The sequence below is a fragment of the Catharus ustulatus genome, chromosome 4 (genome assembly GCF_009819885.2).
Source record: "Catharus ustulatus isolate bCatUst1 chromosome 4, bCatUst1.pri.v2, whole genome shotgun sequence".
Lineage (NCBI taxonomy): Eukaryota > Metazoa > Chordata > Aves > Passeriformes > Turdidae > Catharus > Catharus ustulatus.
The window spans coordinates 76041226-76057892 of record NC_046224.1 but is presented as its reverse complement, the minus strand read 5'-3'; the positions used below and the strand labels follow the sequence as shown (position 1 = coordinate 76057892).

Sequence of the window (16667 nt, the reverse complement as noted above, 5' to 3'; positions counted from 1 at the left end):
AGGACAATCACGGGACTAAATCTCTCGAGCTGCCCGAATCATAGGGTTAAAAGAGGACTGTGAAGTACTTAATAGGCTGCCTACACAGTGCTCAGCAAGTCAGAGGTTAACAAAGGACCTTATTATTTGAAAAGATAATTGAGGCTGAAAACAAGTCAACCATCCCACAACTAAGCCATGGAGATCATCAGTTTTTGTGAAGAATAGCTGATGATGTTCGGGATTCAGTGAGTTAAGTGGTTAATCCTATACAGAAAGCTGCATCCATAATGCACTTTAAATAGGGGAAATCCACCCAATTTGACCCCTGGAGAATTGCTTCCTGCTGTTATGCTGATGGATATGTCTATAAATATCATGGAAGCCATCAGCAGATAAAATCTCAGAGAGCTGAAAAGCCTCTCCCTATTAAATGATACATTGATCTCCACAAAACAGCAGGAGCCTAGGGTAATGAGCACTGAAACGAATCCCCCTGCTCTCCCCAGAGTCACTGGAGCCAAGGAGAAGCAAAACCCACACATTGTTTCCATCTTGATTCAGTGGGGAAAAAATCAAGCCACTTGCTGCACCCTTCTGTGCAGTCTTCTCCAAAAGGATGCTCCTTACATTCTTTGTGGGTCACTCAGGCACTAATTCATCACCTTTCTGCTGCAGTTTGTTCCAGATTTGTCCTTTGTCTACATCCCCCAGAGAAAGCCTTCAGTTTGGGCACAAAGCTGCCAAAGTGTGCAGGACACTCCAGCAAGTTTGTGTGCATTCTCCAGCATGGGTACCAAGGGATGGCAAACAAACTTCAGCAACCACTTCTGTTCATCCTCACCTTCTTCTGCCACTTTTGGATTTCAGCAAAAGAGTGCACACTGTCCTGGTTTGGGGTTTTTGTTTGTTTGGAGTTTGTTTTTGTGGGGTTTGTTTATGGGGTTTGCGGTTTTTTTTGTTTTGTTGTTGTGTTTAAAAAATTATTGTTTATTCATTTATAGCTCCAAATAGTAAGGTTTCATAGCCTGTTGTGTTAGAATATAAGGCCTGGCTTGTGATTTTCTGCTCCCAGAGCTGCTGGTGGTGCATGCCATGGAACATGCACATAGTAGCAGATAGATTTACCCCCTTCATCTAAATTCTCCATACTGCCTATATAATGTCTCCATATCTGTATGTGCTTACAGGTCTTCAGAACAAGATTGCTGCCTTTCTGGTGTTTGAACTTGCTTTCCTGGGGTTTAGAGATGCCAGCCATGAAGGAGTCAACCATGTTAAGTGGTTCTGAATTGTCTTCTGTATCTTTCTTTTCTGCACTCTCCATTTGTTGCCTTCCATTTTTTCTTTCTCCATTTTGCTCTCTCTTTTCTCCTCCAGTGCTGACTTAGTGCAGATTCCAACATCTCTCAGCACTGGCTGCTGTGACTGGCAGTTGTGCTGGGCAAACCCTTGGACAACACTGTGGGATTTACATGGAAAACTTGTGCTGTTAGCAATCTACTTCCAGAGTTATTAGGGATCAAGACAATAAAGATTAGAAAAAGGCAGGGTTTCACAAATCCATAGCTGCATACAGTGTGAGGATACAGAAGAAAAGGGAATTATGAGGTTCTTTCCCTTCTGCTTAGAAAGTCCTATGCTTGTCTAGCACTGATCTAGGCAAGGAAGAAAAGAACATTACAGGGACTTTATTTCTGGACTTGTCCTTTGCTGCCTCAGTGTCTTTGAGCATAAGAGTATTTTCCTTCAGAGACTCTAGAAGGAGTTAAAATAAATTGGGACATAAGGGAAGGATCACGAGATTCACCAGCTCAGCCTGTCCCATTGGCACTCAGGGTTGAGTTCAGTGACTCAAAGAAATGGGCTCTCATTACCTCTTGAAGAGCCAATGCACGCAGAAAAAACGATTCTGCTCCATTTTCAGCAGTATCAACAAAATTGTTTACTGAGTTCCAATGGGTTTTATTTTTGGCATTCCTGTGGCCTGTTTTGGCTTGTTGAATGTTACTTATGAGTAAGAAGGAAAGAACTTGACTTGATGCTCAATTATAAAGCAGAATTTGTATGGATGACAGTTAAAGGAAGACAAAACGAATGCAGTATTTTGTGTACTTATCTCACAGGACCTGCAGACAATAACTACAGAGAGAACTGATTTCAATTGCAGGGATATGTCCTGGTTTTTAAAGTCATGTCTCTGGTCTCTCAAGACGACTGCAAGACTCCAGACACCCAAATTCACCAATTGTACACCTAATTGTAAATTAGGCAACAGCAGTGACATAAATAGTAGCCTAATTAACAATTCCTACCAAGGATTTATACGGTGCTTCACTTATTTGAAGCGCTGTGCAAATCATTAGCTGATAGATGTTAATTAATCATTCAGAAAATTAAATGGAAGTGGAATGCAAATGGTTAGAGGAAGCTGGAGTATGAAGGCTTCCTGAAACCATTAAATAATTTTGCTCTCTTTGATGGAGGAAGAATTTCTTCCTTTAGGGTTTAAATGTTCTCCCAGTGTGGAGAACATTACAATTTTAATAACCACCTGTTTAATTCCCTGGGATGGGAGATTACATGCAGTACAGCCAAGAGTTTCTTGTTTGTTCGAGCAACTTTGGCACTTTTATAGGCCTTAAAAAAAAAAAAAAAAAAAAAAAAAAAAAAAAAAAAAAAAAAAAAAAAAAGAGAAGTATTCCCAGCTCTGTGTTTCAGGGCTCAGAATGATCACCAGCTTCAGGAATGAGTCTTGATCCTTTGACTTCTCATAAGCAGGATGGGCTGGGAGATGGAGTACCATTATACACTGTCCTATTGTTGTCACTAGAGCAGTGAAAGATGAAGATGTGCTATCGTGTGATGTAGAGGAAATACTGAAATGAGCATGGCAAAAACCACTGAGAATGTTGCAAGTGATGGCTTTTTAATGGATTTTTTTATGGATTAATTCATTCCCTTACAGTAACAAAATAGGATTCTTTGGCAGAGAATCAGGCAGCTTGATTCCTGGCTGTGGCATATTTAGGTTTGTGTTATCACCCACTGCCCACACTTGTGTAGCATAAACTCCTGAGGGAACTTGTGGAGATATGGGTTTTCTGTCGTCTGGTCTGAATCTCTGTTTTGCTGATGAACCCCTTAAGCTGCTGGAAAAGACCTGATTTATGCCAGGTCAGCATAACCACAAATCAGGCACGTAGGTCTGACTCCCTAAATTAAAAGACTGATTTACTGCACTGTGCAAGTTGGGTTTTCAATTTAACTGCAACCTGAGAACTCAGGCTCTTAGGGCAGGTACAATACAAGCAGTTGGTGATGCAGATAAAGCCAACCAAAAACCCCCCAAAAAACAAACAACAAAAAAAGAAAGACGTGGTTCTATGACTGCTAATTGCTCTGATACCTTTGCTGCCCTCCTTCCAGTCTGTTTCCTTCTGACCTGAGATGCTGTCGCTGTCAGCAGTGAAAGCTATCATAGTTCTCCTTTTTTCTCTGCCTTTTCCTCTCTCTGCTTCCCTTGGGGATAGAAGATCCTGGCAGCTAGATTTACCCCAGGCTTTTGCCTTTTGTTTTCCTGTACTTTTCTCTTGGCACAATGCAGAAGTTTGCAGTGTTGTGCTTCCACAATCACATGCTAAAATATTTGCACAGCTGTCTGATGACAGAAAAGGGGGGAAAGAGAAAACCCACTCTTTTGTTATTTGAAAAGTTAAAACAAAACAAAACAAACCCACAAACAAACAAACAAAGCTTAATGTGAATTCATGTAAAATCTTCAGTTTCCCCTGCTCTTTTATAACAGAATCCTCAATCACTTTGCCTGGCTCTCCTCCATGTGCTTCGCCTTCTTTTTCCTGTGCACATAAACCCACGCTTTCATGCTTCTCTTGCAGTGCCTCTGGGTTCAAACGCCCATGGGACTGCACTGCCCACCTGTGTGCACTCACCTCAGCCTGCTCCTGGTGCACAGAAATAGGACCAGTTCCTACAGGCTGTAATCAGGCATTCTTCAGGCAAATTTCTGACTGAAGTCAGTGGAAGTTCTGGCACAAGGACTGCAAAGCTAATTACATTCCTCCCCCAAGTGTATATATATATATATATATCTATATGGGATGGTGATGAGAGATAAGAAAATACTGCCTAAAAAGAAAGTCCATTAATAAATGAGAAGTAGATGTGGGGAAGAACAGTTGATAAAATTATTTATAACGCAGTTATAAAATTGCTGAGTTGCTGAGCTTTCCAGAAACCCATCAATAACATGCATGACCACAGCAGCAGTTAATAGGAGTATAAATAAGCAGGAGCATGGATCTCCATGAAAATCAGGTGTGGAAACATTATGAAAAAAAGCCTAGCATATCCAAATCATTTAGCACAGAATATATTCTAATGTGGTGATAACTTTCCAATAGCCTTGAAAACTGGTTGTGAGTTAATTCTACCAGCAGTGCACTAGAGAATCTCAAGCAAAAGCTGATCAAACATGGGCCCATATTTTAAACATAGTAAAACAGCACAGACACTTCCTAACAAGCCTAACTGTAGATCAGAGTGAGAAAAAAATTTAAATGTGGGTTTAAAATAAACACAGATAGTGATACTAAGAGCAAAATGAACCTGGATGTTTGGAAGAACCAACCTTGTCAAATATTTTTTTTGGTCAGAATTATCTAATTAGTGAGTGATGATACTAGAGCAAATTTACTGCATTAGATACTTTGGTGTAATGAGTGGAAGATTCAACTTTTCAAATTTCCAGCAGCCAACAGAAGGGAAAGTGAACGGGAAAAAAGAAGTGAAAGCACTTTTTCAGCTTTGACATCTATAATTCACGTGCAGGGACTGCAGTCCCACTACCAACAGCTCCCTTCCTATACACATAAACACACACTCCCTGCCTTTATCCTGCTCTGAGACCACACACAGCTCTGTCCAGCTCCTGCCCTTCCCATCAGCCAGCCTCTTCTCTGGGAAGCATGAATGCTTCCTCTGAACCGAAGTTCAGTTAAAGGTGTGTTACTACCCTGGTCTACCAAGCTTGGATTGGTTTTTTTTTCAGGTTTTTTTAAGTCTTTCTTGCTGACCTCTTGCTGCAGACAAAGCCTTCCTTTCTGTGAGAGAACTTCAGAACCAGGAATGTGGTCTGGACATTTATGGACAAAGGAACATTCAATGTTTCTGCTCCCGTTGTGACTGTGGTGTGTCTTTAGCATTCCAGCTCGCTTTCCCAAGTCTGTGTCCTCCTGAGGACACATACATTTAGGGCTAGCCCTCTTTTTGTTTGTGTCTGAAGTGTCCAGGCACAGGGATGCAGTCTCTGTGTACTGGTCTGGATCCAGCAGACAGAATGTCATTTCCAGCCCGTTAGCCTCCAAAACGTTCTGTTTGTGCAATTAGCCTTATGAGGTGACTGCTGAGAAATGGGTGCTTATTAGCTGCTGTCATTTTTATACCCTCTTCCCTAAGTAATGGCACAGCAGCCCTTGTGATCCCATTAAATAGCTCTGGCTGCAAGGAGGAGAAAGCTGCAAATGGAAAAGACTTAGTGCTGCAGGCCAATCTCAGCTACCTCCTCTCCTTACATTCCTCTGCTGCTTTCATACTCCCTGAGAGCCCAGCATTATTCCTTCTCAGGATTGTCTTCTTCAGGGGACAGCTTCACTTTGAATGGCTTCATGCTTCATACCCAGAGGCACCAAGTCTTTTCCACTAAGCCAAGCATAAAAATAGCTGAGGGAAGGGGTGGGGGAGGGAGTGTCAGCAAAACAGATTTATTTAATTATATGTACTGACCAACATTTTCCAACGTGAGACCAAGTGCGCAGCTCAGATCTTTCCTCAGAGCATTCTCATTTAGGGTTACTGAAGAAACAGGCTTAAAATACCCGTGATAACTAGAATTTCTGGAAGATGCCTTCATATGTTTAGTAACCTCACACCTGTGTGGAACAGGATGCTCTTAAGTCTGGATGCGCCAATAAATGATTTTGAACACTGCACTAAGGCACCATGCAGGGAGGGTGTCTGTGTGTGTGTTCTGAAGGCTCCCTTAGGCTGGGCCTAGATGGATTTTCCTACTTTGCAGAGATATTCTGCACTGCCAAGCCTAGTGGTGTTGTCATGGCCATCACTGTGTTTGGTGATGGTCTCCAAGTTCCACATTTAAGAATCCTGTAAACATAGGAGAAACTGAAGGTTTTTTCTAAATCAATTTAAGTTCTAATCCTTACAGTGTGCTGGAGGAAAGCTGGAAAACTCAGTCTGAAGGCAGAGACAAAGATAAGTAAAAAGATTAGAATTTTTACTTCTTTAACATGTGAGATTTTTTTTTTTTGCCTGCTCACAGCTTTTGTAATCTAGTCCAGTTCTTTCTAGCCCTTTTGTCTGATACTGTTGTTCTTAACTAATCTCATCTCTGCTGCTGCAGATTATAGTGGAGCAAAAAGGTACTTAACCACTTGTCATGATGGGATCTTTAACACCTGGATTTTGGCATCTGGAGACCTATCCCTACCTAGCAAGTTGGGATGAACCACTGTCACAGAGTGCCCAAACAACCTGTGTTGAAAGGGAGGACAGGAAAGACAATTAAGAAGCAAATGTGTGGGTTTTACTTGTGTGTGTTTTTGTGCACACAGAGCTGTGTTTGTTACTGGCATCCTGAGAGAGGAAAACCATTACTTTAAAAGAAGCACTTGGCTTTAAGAGGGGATAATAAGGAAAGCAACAAAGAACCATTAGCAACATTTTATAAAGAAGATGAGATAAATAGTCTGTCTCATAAGCAAGTGGTATTATTTAACTATCCAAGGAGCTGCTTTCCAAAACAAAGCTGAATTGTTCATTGTCCAGCAAAATAACGCCTGCTTCTGCAGCCTTGGCTGCTTTTCTGACTACAGCCCAGAGTCTGTGGGTCTCCACTGTGGTGGGCTGTCCTGCCTAACATTACTGCTAATGTTGTTATCAACACTACAATAAAAATAAGTAGAAAACAGTGATATTAAGGCTCAGAAATCATAGCACCAAGACTTTTCAGTTGAGGGGACAGGAACAAAGGAATTCTGCCAGCCCTGATCTTCCTCTGTAGCTGTAATAGGGCCTCACAGACACACTTGTGCTCAGTGGCGTTGGCAGAGAAACACTTGGCACAGAAATCCCCTCTTGCTGTCTCAACTGCTCATTCACCTGCTCACAGAGACAAGATCCTATCGCACTACCCCAGCGCTTCTTCAAACACTGGTGAGCGTGTGCTCGTGTTCAGACATCCACCAGAACAAGGTTTCCTTTCTCTTTTCACAAGGGAATTTCCCAGGGAAGCCAGCAGCTCTCTCGGGGCTATGCCACAGAAACACGATTTAAGGTGCTGTGGAATGAGTGGAGTAACCAAGGTGGGAGGGGAGGTGTGTGTGAAATACCTTCTGTGTAAAAAAGCCTTTTTAAAGAAATAGGTGGATTACTCGGGTCACAGGAAGCCTGGAAGGAGGAGGCAATGCATTCGGTGCTCCCATTGCCGCTCCCTTGGCAAGCCACCGGGGACCACTGCTCCGTTACTGTGGCAACAGCGATGACTTGGCAGCCAGAGCCGTCATCACTCAGCCTCCCCGGGACTCGCCGAGATGCTCCGGCTTACACGAGGGGATTTGCGTCTGAGACCCCATTTCTTTTAATTTTTGACTTTACCTTGCAAGCCTAGAGGGAAAATCGCTGGTAGGAGCCCTCCAAAGAGAAGCCCGTGTGGAGAAAGGGCACGGGGAGTGGCGAGGGGCTCAGATTGAGTTGTCTGCTGTCTGGGAGCACCTGTCGGGAAGGAGTTGGCTCATGTGAGGAGAAGGGAAGGTCATTCCTGCAGCCTCTCTCTGTGAGTACAGACCCAGCCAGCCTCTCTACCTTTATTTTGCTTTTTTAAAAATTGACTAGTAAATCTCGGCGTATCTTGTATCTAAGGGGAGGAATTTTCTTTTGTGCTAGCTCTAAGCTTCGTGCAAAATCCGTGAATGCACTACTACTGGCTTTTTGTCCTAGGCGTGAATTCCTGCAGGAGCTGCAGCCCTGCCATTACAGCAGCAGGTTTCTTGCTGGAAGCTCGGTGAGATCTGGAGTTTGCAGTGAGCACTGCATAATCCCTGCCTTAATACCAGGTTTTGTGCTCTAGCCAGCTGATATGGTCCTATATGAGCTTTTCATGATTCCAGCCTTTGTGGTACAAGCTGATTTATTTGTTTTTGTTGAGATTAAGAATTGAAGCAGTAAGTAAATCAAGTGCTTGAACAGGTGCAGAATGATTATTTGCTCTGTGTAGGATAGAGTTACAAGCAGTTTCATTCTGATGAGACAAACAGATGCTCCAGATAAACTGCTGATAAAAGGAATTATTATACTGGCAAAGATCCACCACGTTTCCCTGTAGCACATGGGTGTCATAGTCAAGCCTACAGACAGTAGCCATGGGTGAGATCAATCTAGCATAGCTAACAATAGGCATCTATAAATGTGGTGATGTTACTGAGCAGTGGGATCATCAGTTTTAAATCATGTCCTGAAAAAATTATTAGTGTAACTGAGGCATCTGTGGAAAGGATACACTTTGTAAAGAAAGTAATGCCTTGCCAAAAAACGATTATAAGGAATTATAAGGGAAAATAAATCAAAGGCTGTACACCATAGATCTGAAATCCTGATCAACCTGCAGCCCGCTCACATGAAAGCCAAGGAAATTTTTTTCTCCAGATAAATTTCTTCTAAGCTTGTTCTTTTCCTTAATCAGACGCAGCACTGGGGCATCTCTAGCTCTAATCTTATTAAGACTATTAGGCTGTGATTGTGCTTGTGGTCTGTTGCTGGCATGCATTCGGGCAGGCAAATGATCCTTGGATCTCTCACAGCTGAGAGGAGACGGGGGTCTGTTGTTTCTCATGGCGTTTGAAAATCCTTCACCCTGGACTTTGGAAAGGCAGTGTGTGCAGAGCAGCTGGAAAGGCAGGCAGGGACAGCCAGGTTCATCAGCCCAGGCACACAAGGGCAGCCTGTGAGCACAGCTTCTGCTGGTGTGCTGGGAGTCACGTGCGGGCACAATAATGGCATAGCACACTCCTCTCCGTGTGTAAATAGCATAAAGCTGTGCCTGTGCGAGTGTTGGCATGGCAGGCTGGGTCACCACAGAGCAAAAACAGAAGTCAGGAATTAATTATGTGCTCCTTTCTCCAGCCCCAGAACCACTCCTGTGCTCTGCTTTGTCCTGCCTCTTACAACTGACACGAGCACAGTAGCTTTTGTTTCAGTTGGCCTCTTTGACCCAGCTAAAACATATTTTGATGATATTTCTGGATATTTCTGGAGTCAGACACAACTCTTAGCGTCCAATTTTAGCCCATTGCTCTTCATTACAATTCCAGGGGACACCATAAATGCCTCTGGTTCCTCTTTCTCACCCCTGCATCACTCAAATATTAGTCAATAGTTCTGTTTCTCGGAGTTGGAGTGCTTCTGGAGGCCAGTGGATTTGCAGCCCCCTGTGTGACCCCTGCACATGTGGATCTCCTGCACACAAACCCACTGCAGGTGATGTCATTTGCGCATGAGCCCTGGGAAGCAGGCTGCTGAATGAGTGCCAGTGTACCACACAGTTCATAAATATGTAAAAGCAGCGGGCCCTATCCCAACAAGCTCAGATTCAGAAATGTTTAGCAGATGTTCTGGCTGTGGGGGAGGAAAACAGGAGATGAATAACTACAATACTGCAATAGCAAATACTTTGTTGATGAAACTGCACAAAAATTAGGATGACAAACACACCCTTACCAGGAATTTGACCTATCCATAAAACAACATCAACATGTTTTATTAATAGTAGTTCCACATTCTCAAGATTGATAAAGTGACTTCATTGATTTACTTTTCCCTTTTTATTAGTACTTCTCTAAACAGTGATGAATTTGGATTGAACATAGGTAGAGTCTTTTTTGTTGCTTGTCAAAGAACTGTTCCAGTAGTTCTAATAAAGCAACAAGCTTCTCAACCAGGACAACACAGCCTTTGCTAAAGAGAACCTAACCATGGTTAAGAGTTTGAAGGAAACTTCCAAATCTGTTTGAGATCTGGGGCTGTCAGTTATTCTAGACTACACCACAAGGGAGCTGCTCGGTACACAGCCTTAAAGGAGTAAAAAGCTGTTGCTTTAAAAACAACATAGAAAGCATAACTTAGGCTCTCCCTTAATCCAAACTCCAAATAGTAAACACGCCTTTTAGACCTTGGTGCATGCTACGTGGAGTAAACCAATCTCAGCTTTACAGGCAGTTCTTGTGGGGAGCTTGTGTAGCCCAAATTAGATGAAGAACCAATGAAATGTCTCAATGATGACCTTGCAGGAATTGCCATTACATTTCACCAAGGTGCATTTGAATCCATTCCCTTTGGTCCTTTCTGGGGACTGTCTGAGTACAAGGAAATGCTGCACTAGCAATTTTTTGGTTAATGTCTTAATTGTAGCTCAGCGATCTAGTAGTACTTCATCAGGGTATGGTGTTCCTGCATATCTGTCTTTTCTTCCTTGACAAGCATTTGCCTTACTGCTTTGGATGATCTCACACCTCTTTACACTTGAACTGTAGCTCCTAAAGTAGGAAGTGAAGATCAGCTACTCTTCCTAGCCCTTAGCATAATGTACCATTTTGGGAGGCAAATTTCTGCACTTGTGTAGCTTTTGGTTTGGGTTAATTCTACTTAAAACTTTACAGTGTAGTGAAGTGAAAGTCGAGTGTTTCTCATCAGCTTCTTGTATGTCCATGGTCCTGAGTCATAGCAGCAAACCCAGCTCCAACTCTATATTTTACTGCTTGGCAAAATCTTTGAGCAGTGAAATTATTTGCGGTGTGTATGCACAGACCCAGAACCTCTTTTATTCTGAAAATAGTTCCAAATGCTAAAGTCTATACTGAACACTCAGATTTGCATGTAGCCCCAGAGAAACCTTCCTTATTTGTTTCTATCAGAACACTTAATTTTTCAGCATGAAGGGTTAGAAATGTTTATCTACATGATCAAAACTCTCTGGCTCTGATGGGCTGGCTTTTTATTTTCCTTTTTTACTGCAGAAGTTTTTACCTACAGAAGTTTCTACTTAGTGAGCCCAGAGAGAGGGTTTTTTTCAAGTTAATTAGACTTGTATTTGTTTTCTTGCAACGAAACAGCACCAGTAATTGATTTGAAACTCAGCTCCCAGCTCAGCACACAACATCAGTCCGGATTAGGGTGTGCATGTGTGTTCAGAGGTAGTGCAGGGGGTTGAATACATCATCTCATAAATATTACAGCTATTCAAATGCCTATGCAGTGAATAATCACTTGCATCAGGAGAATGCTGGGTGCTTGGTGACTTCTGCCTTGCATTTGAACCACAGATTGAACACTTATGTTCTTGCTCAGGAAGCCAGTGCTCCAGAACAAATGGACAGAAAGCAGAAAATGTTAAAACCTCTGTGGACTAGACAAGTCCTTCAGTTTCTTCTGAAAATAGTTCTTCTTTTGGAAACTCTTAGCTGCTCATTTGCACACAGATTACTTTACATTTAAAAAAAATGGGTTTAGCTGTCCAAGTAAGTGTGACCATGAGAAAACAAGACTATAACTCATCAATATCCCAATTCATTTCCTTACAGCAGATGGCAATTCAAATACAGAGACTTTTAACAGAAGCACTTGTACACAGGAGAAAAGAGTACCTGTTGATGGAGAGTATCTCAGGGGCTTCAGTGGCAGTTTGGTTTCATTTGTGGCCTTGACTTTTACAAATTGAAGCAAAAAAACAACAACAGGAAAATCGTCTGTCACTGTAAATGCCACGCTAAAATGTATAACAGGAGAGATGATTGCAGAACACACCAAGTGCTGTTACCATTCTGCATTGTACTGGTAAGGCAGAGGAATTCAGGAAAGACATGGATTAAAGTGAGAGCCACCAAAGGGGAACACCATGAATCAACAGAGCCTCGCTCAATGTGAACTAGGAGGACAGGCAAGAAATGGAGTTTTAGGTCTGAAGAATGCGATAAGTGACTTGAGAAATCTTCCTGCATCTAAAAGGCTGTTGCAGGAGTGAGAGGAGCAAATGGGGTTTCTTTGTCTCTGTTAGGTAGGATGAGAAGTACATGTAAATTATGGTAAAAAGAGATCCACTGATAAAAAGGTTGACCAGTGGGGGAAACTTTCTAAAGGCGAAAAGAATGAATCATGAGAAAAGAACATCTTTCCTGGATAGATTGTGGTGTCTGCACTGGGGAGGTCTTTAAGAAGTAAAACAGATGGGATGGAGGTGCTTTCACAGGGCTGGAGCTACATGACCTCTCAGTATCCATTCCAGTGCTGTAATTTGGTGATCACCTCCTTGTTTGAAAATCCATTTGCTGTGTTTTCACTTCCTATTTCCAGATGTGGTGACTCTGCTCTGGGACAGTATGCTTCCAGTGCAATTTGGTGTTCTTGGTTTAAAGAGGTTACACATTCCCATAGGAGCATGCACCTGGCAAGTCCTGAACCTTGGAAGGTTGTCAAAATAGATTTTGAGATTCCTTGGCTGTTTTTACTGTGAAAATAGTTTTGAATTCATAGAGATACCGAAAGGTTTATTGAATTTTCTTCTGTAACTTGCCTTCCTTGTTATACTCCTTGTCTGACTGGGAGCAATGCCTGGGCCATAGAAACCTTCAATAATTTCTCTTAGAATACATAAAAAAAGTCAGGCCTTATTTTTCTACATAGACTTCTGAAAATGGGACACTGGGCCATACTCTGACTTTATTTTGAGCGGTAGCAGGTCATGTCCTTTAAAAAGCTCTGGGAGCACAACATTTTTCCCTGGGTTTGTTTGGAACTGCTTTCTCCACAACTGCTCTGCTCACTAGCGGTCACTTGTGGAGTGCCAACACCCAGTTTTACAGTGCCTACAGGCAGGAATTCACAGGCAGTCAATCACTGCCTGGGCTGGGGCGAGGTGACTGCTCCCCAGCCCAGCGGTTCTGTGAAATCCTTGGGGGAGATAACGATGCTGGGCTCGCCTTAAGCATCACCAGCCTGGGGCATCAAACTTCTAACTAAGCTGCCATGCAGGATTTCAGCTGTCTTGGCTTGGTTTTTGTGTTGCAAAATAGCCCATTTTGTACCGCTGTCGCAGTTTTTGAGAGTGTGCTTTATTTATTTAAAGTTCTGTACAGTACTGCCTGCCACCCTCCTCCCACTCTGCGCACCACGTGCAGGCGGTGACAAGGGACATGCAGAGGCAGTACAGTCCTTTGTTTCTGCTTCAGTTCTGCTCGTTTAAACCCTTCCTCTTACGGGGCATTGTGAAAACTTCTCTGGGAATCCAGCGGCACAGTGATGCAAATAACCCTGTCATATGACTGAGCCTCTCTGGTGCTGGATTCCAAAATATCGAGCCAAGACATAAAAGTCTTGCTGTGGATGCCATAGGCAGCCTCATGCTAGAGTGCAGATGCCTCTTCAGTTCCCTAACGGGAATTGTTCGGGTCCTTATTAGCACTTTGCAAAGATTACTGTTAAACTTGCCAGCTCTCCTCCTGACTGTTCGGAGTGCCCAGCCAGTAATCACTGCGAACACTGCGAGTCCAGACCAGGGAGAGCGTTCTGAAACATCTCCTGCATCACTCTGTCTAAATCCCCTCCTCCATCTGCTTTCATTTTTCAATAATTAACACACCCCCAGCCTGCGTCTTTGCAGGGGAGGACACATGCAAATATTGGTTTTGAACAGATAATGGAAGCTGCTGCCTCCCCTGCAAAGAGCTGCTCTGTCAGTGACCTTCAGTCACTTCCCAGGAGGAATATCTCCTGTCTGGAGCTCTTGTCACCCTTTGGTGCTTGTCTGGGCATGACTTTGTGCATCTGCTCAGGTGAGGACAGGTGTCCTTGCCAGATTTTCCAAGCTGAATCATCAGGCTCTCTCCAGTGATTGCAACCAGTAGCTCTAATTTCTATGCTCATTGGAAACTCCATCAGTAAACAGGGTGGGTTGAGCCAAGTTTAGATCAGCTGAAGGCTTTCCTCCATCTGTTCTCAGACATGGATATAGATAGTGAATTGGGAATTGTGCACTTCTGGCTGATATTTGTCATACGCCACTGTAGTAAGAATTTGCTCAGCCATATCATTAACTCCTTTCATGCATCTCTTATGAATGATACCTGTGTTATTACAATACCCTACTTTTCATGCCGAAATCTCTGATATGCTATGGAGATCAAAACTTCCCTTAGGGTAGGGTTGGAAGGCTCTGGCTTTGGTAGGACATTCTTGGGATCCTCTCAGCTCTCTTGAAGACCAGGGCTGGCTCATTCCCCTGCCCAGCCGGCACCAGCACTGTCACCTCGGTGTAACATATATATATAGTATTTTTTTATATATATATAGTATTTATATGTATATAGTCGATATTTGGGGCTCCCGAGCAGGAGACAAGGATGATGGCAGCGGCATCCACCTGCTCCAACGCTGCTCATCTTCCCGAGCGCATCAGGATCCAAACGGGACGAGGCGCTACGAGCACCGCCGCGAGTTTCTCCCAGCCAACCCCGACCCAAAAACATCTCCGGACTTTTCTCATGACGACTTTACAAGTGATCTGATTTATTTAGATCTGATTTATTTGGGGCCTTCCTCCCGCCGGTGCATTCGGTGCCATCACTCGGCTCCATCCGCGCGTCCCGGGGCACAGAGCGCGCTCCCCAGGGCACGCAGCCCCCGCCCGCGGGCCCTTTAAACGGTCCGCCTCGCCCCGCCCCTTTTTTTGATCTCCGCCAATCCCCGCCCGGCCTGTTGTAATTCGAGCGGTGGGAGCGTACCATGCCACAAGGGGCGGGGGGAGCGAGAGCGCTTAGGGGCTGTGGGGGGACAAGCGCGTGGAGGATAGTGCTCGATTTCCGCGCACACCTGTTACCTCCCCGTTGTCTTCGCTCTCCTCCCCTTGTCCCCGCTCTCCATCGCGTGCCCAGCGGCTGTAGAGCCGCCGCTTGCCGCCGCCGCCCCTCCCCTTTCCCCGTTGCGCCGCCCTCATGGACGGGCGGGGAGGGGGCTCGGCCCGCGCGGTGGGCAGGGCAGCGGCAGCCCGAGCTGCCAAGGTGCGCGCGCGCGCGCCGCCGCTGCTGCTGCCGCTGCTGTAGCCGCCACCCCGCGGCGGGCAGGGACGGGCCAGTGCCGCTCCGCTCCAGCCCCGGCCCCGCTCCCGCTCCGCCGCCCCCGAGCAGCGGCATGAAGCGCAGGCAAGTCCCCGCGGCGGGGCGGGAGGGCTGAGGGGCGGCGGGTGGGGCGGGGGCGGCAAACCCCCGGAGGTGCGGCGGCACCGCGCGGGGAGCGGGGTCTGCGCGCCGCGAGGGCAGCGGCGGCCGTGGCTGGCACGGGGCGGCGGGCGCCGTGCCGGCTCCGTGACCCGATCACACGTCTGGGCGGCGGGCAGGAGCCTCGGGCCGGAGCTCGGGTGGCTCAGCCGGGAGCGCTGTGGGGCTGCCGGCGGTGCGGGGCTGCCGCGGCTCGGCCTCAGAGTCCGCAGCGCCCCGCGGGCGCCTCGGGGTCAGCGAGCGCTGCCGGTGCTTCCGTCACACGGAGCTTATGGCACCGCGCAGGCTGCTGCTTGTCTCGCCTTCAGCCTTTCGGTTGCCGTTCCGGATAAACTCGGGGCGAGGGGTTGTAATACTTGTGCCTCCGTGGCTTTGTTGTGTTACGGTTCGTTCTTCCTCTCTGCGGACTGTTGTCCTGAGATGTGTTTAAGGGTGTTTAGTGCTTATCAAGGGTAACTGCTTCTAAACATAGCTTTTCTTCTTGTATAATAATAAAAACCTGCTTATCCATTTACTGCAATGACTTAATTCCATATTCTGAAGAGATCCTCTCTTACCTCGTGCAGTGAGCCTTTTAAGGTGCTCTGGAGCGCCTGGGAAGGATCCCTCCATCTCGACCAAACTTATGGTTTAGTCTGACACGACACAAAAACGCAGGTTCCTTTGTTGGTCCTGTTGTGCTGCCTTGAAAGTTGAACAAAATGAAGACTCTATGGGAAGTCTTTGAGTGCCAGACTGAAAATTTGGGTTCTTGGTTATTTTGCACTTTAAATGAACTTTGTGCTAGTGCAATGGACTTACGGGAAGCTGAGCAAATAAATGGCCTCTTAGTGAACAAGCTGGATCTACAGAAAGTGATTATCCTTTAGGCTCCATTGAGTTAGGAACTGTGGAGGATACAAGATACTCTTGATATAAACAAGAGCAATGAACAAGGTTTTCTTGGTGTAACTACGCACTTGCTGGAAATGCACCAGTCTTACCTAGGTTATGCTGCTATCTCTTTCTGTATTTCTTATAAGATACATGGTCTATTTCTCACTGTCACATTTTCAGTACTTGTGTTTGGGTTGGTTGCGCTGCAGGGATATGTTCAGTAAAAATAACTCACTGCATGGGAATTAAGCTTTCCATCACTGGAATATTTCTGCTGGCATGAGAGTCTGTGAAAGGTTACCGGTACAAAACTAGATTTAGAGTTAGATTGGAGTTGGCAGTGCCCCTTTAAACTGGCCAAAAGTCCGCTAGACAGTAATCTGCAGCTGCAAAAGTCACACTACAGTTAAGAAAACAGATATATTTGTATTTAGCTTGCAGCTTGCTAAAATACTT

The 16667-nt window shown here is 45.0% G+C and overlaps 1 protein-coding gene across 17 annotated transcripts in view; it reads left to right on the top strand.

The window, feature by feature from the left end:
- The first annotated feature begins 7443 nt into the window (after positions 1-7443).
- MICAL3 (microtubule associated monooxygenase, calponin and LIM domain containing 3) overlaps positions 7444-16667 on the top strand; it is a 159028-nt gene continuing 149804 nt past the window's right edge. For 8 of the 17 annotated variants that reach the window (XM_033056889.2, XM_033056887.2, XM_033056891.2 and 5 more), the window contains exon 1: positions 7457-7849. The gene's annotated coding sequence lies outside the window, so the exon portion shown is untranslated. Of the gene's footprint in view, positions 7850-16667 lie in introns of all 17 variants that reach the window. The other 9 variants (XM_033056898.1, XM_033056893.1, XM_033056894.1 and 6 more) reach the window with 4 other exon arrangements.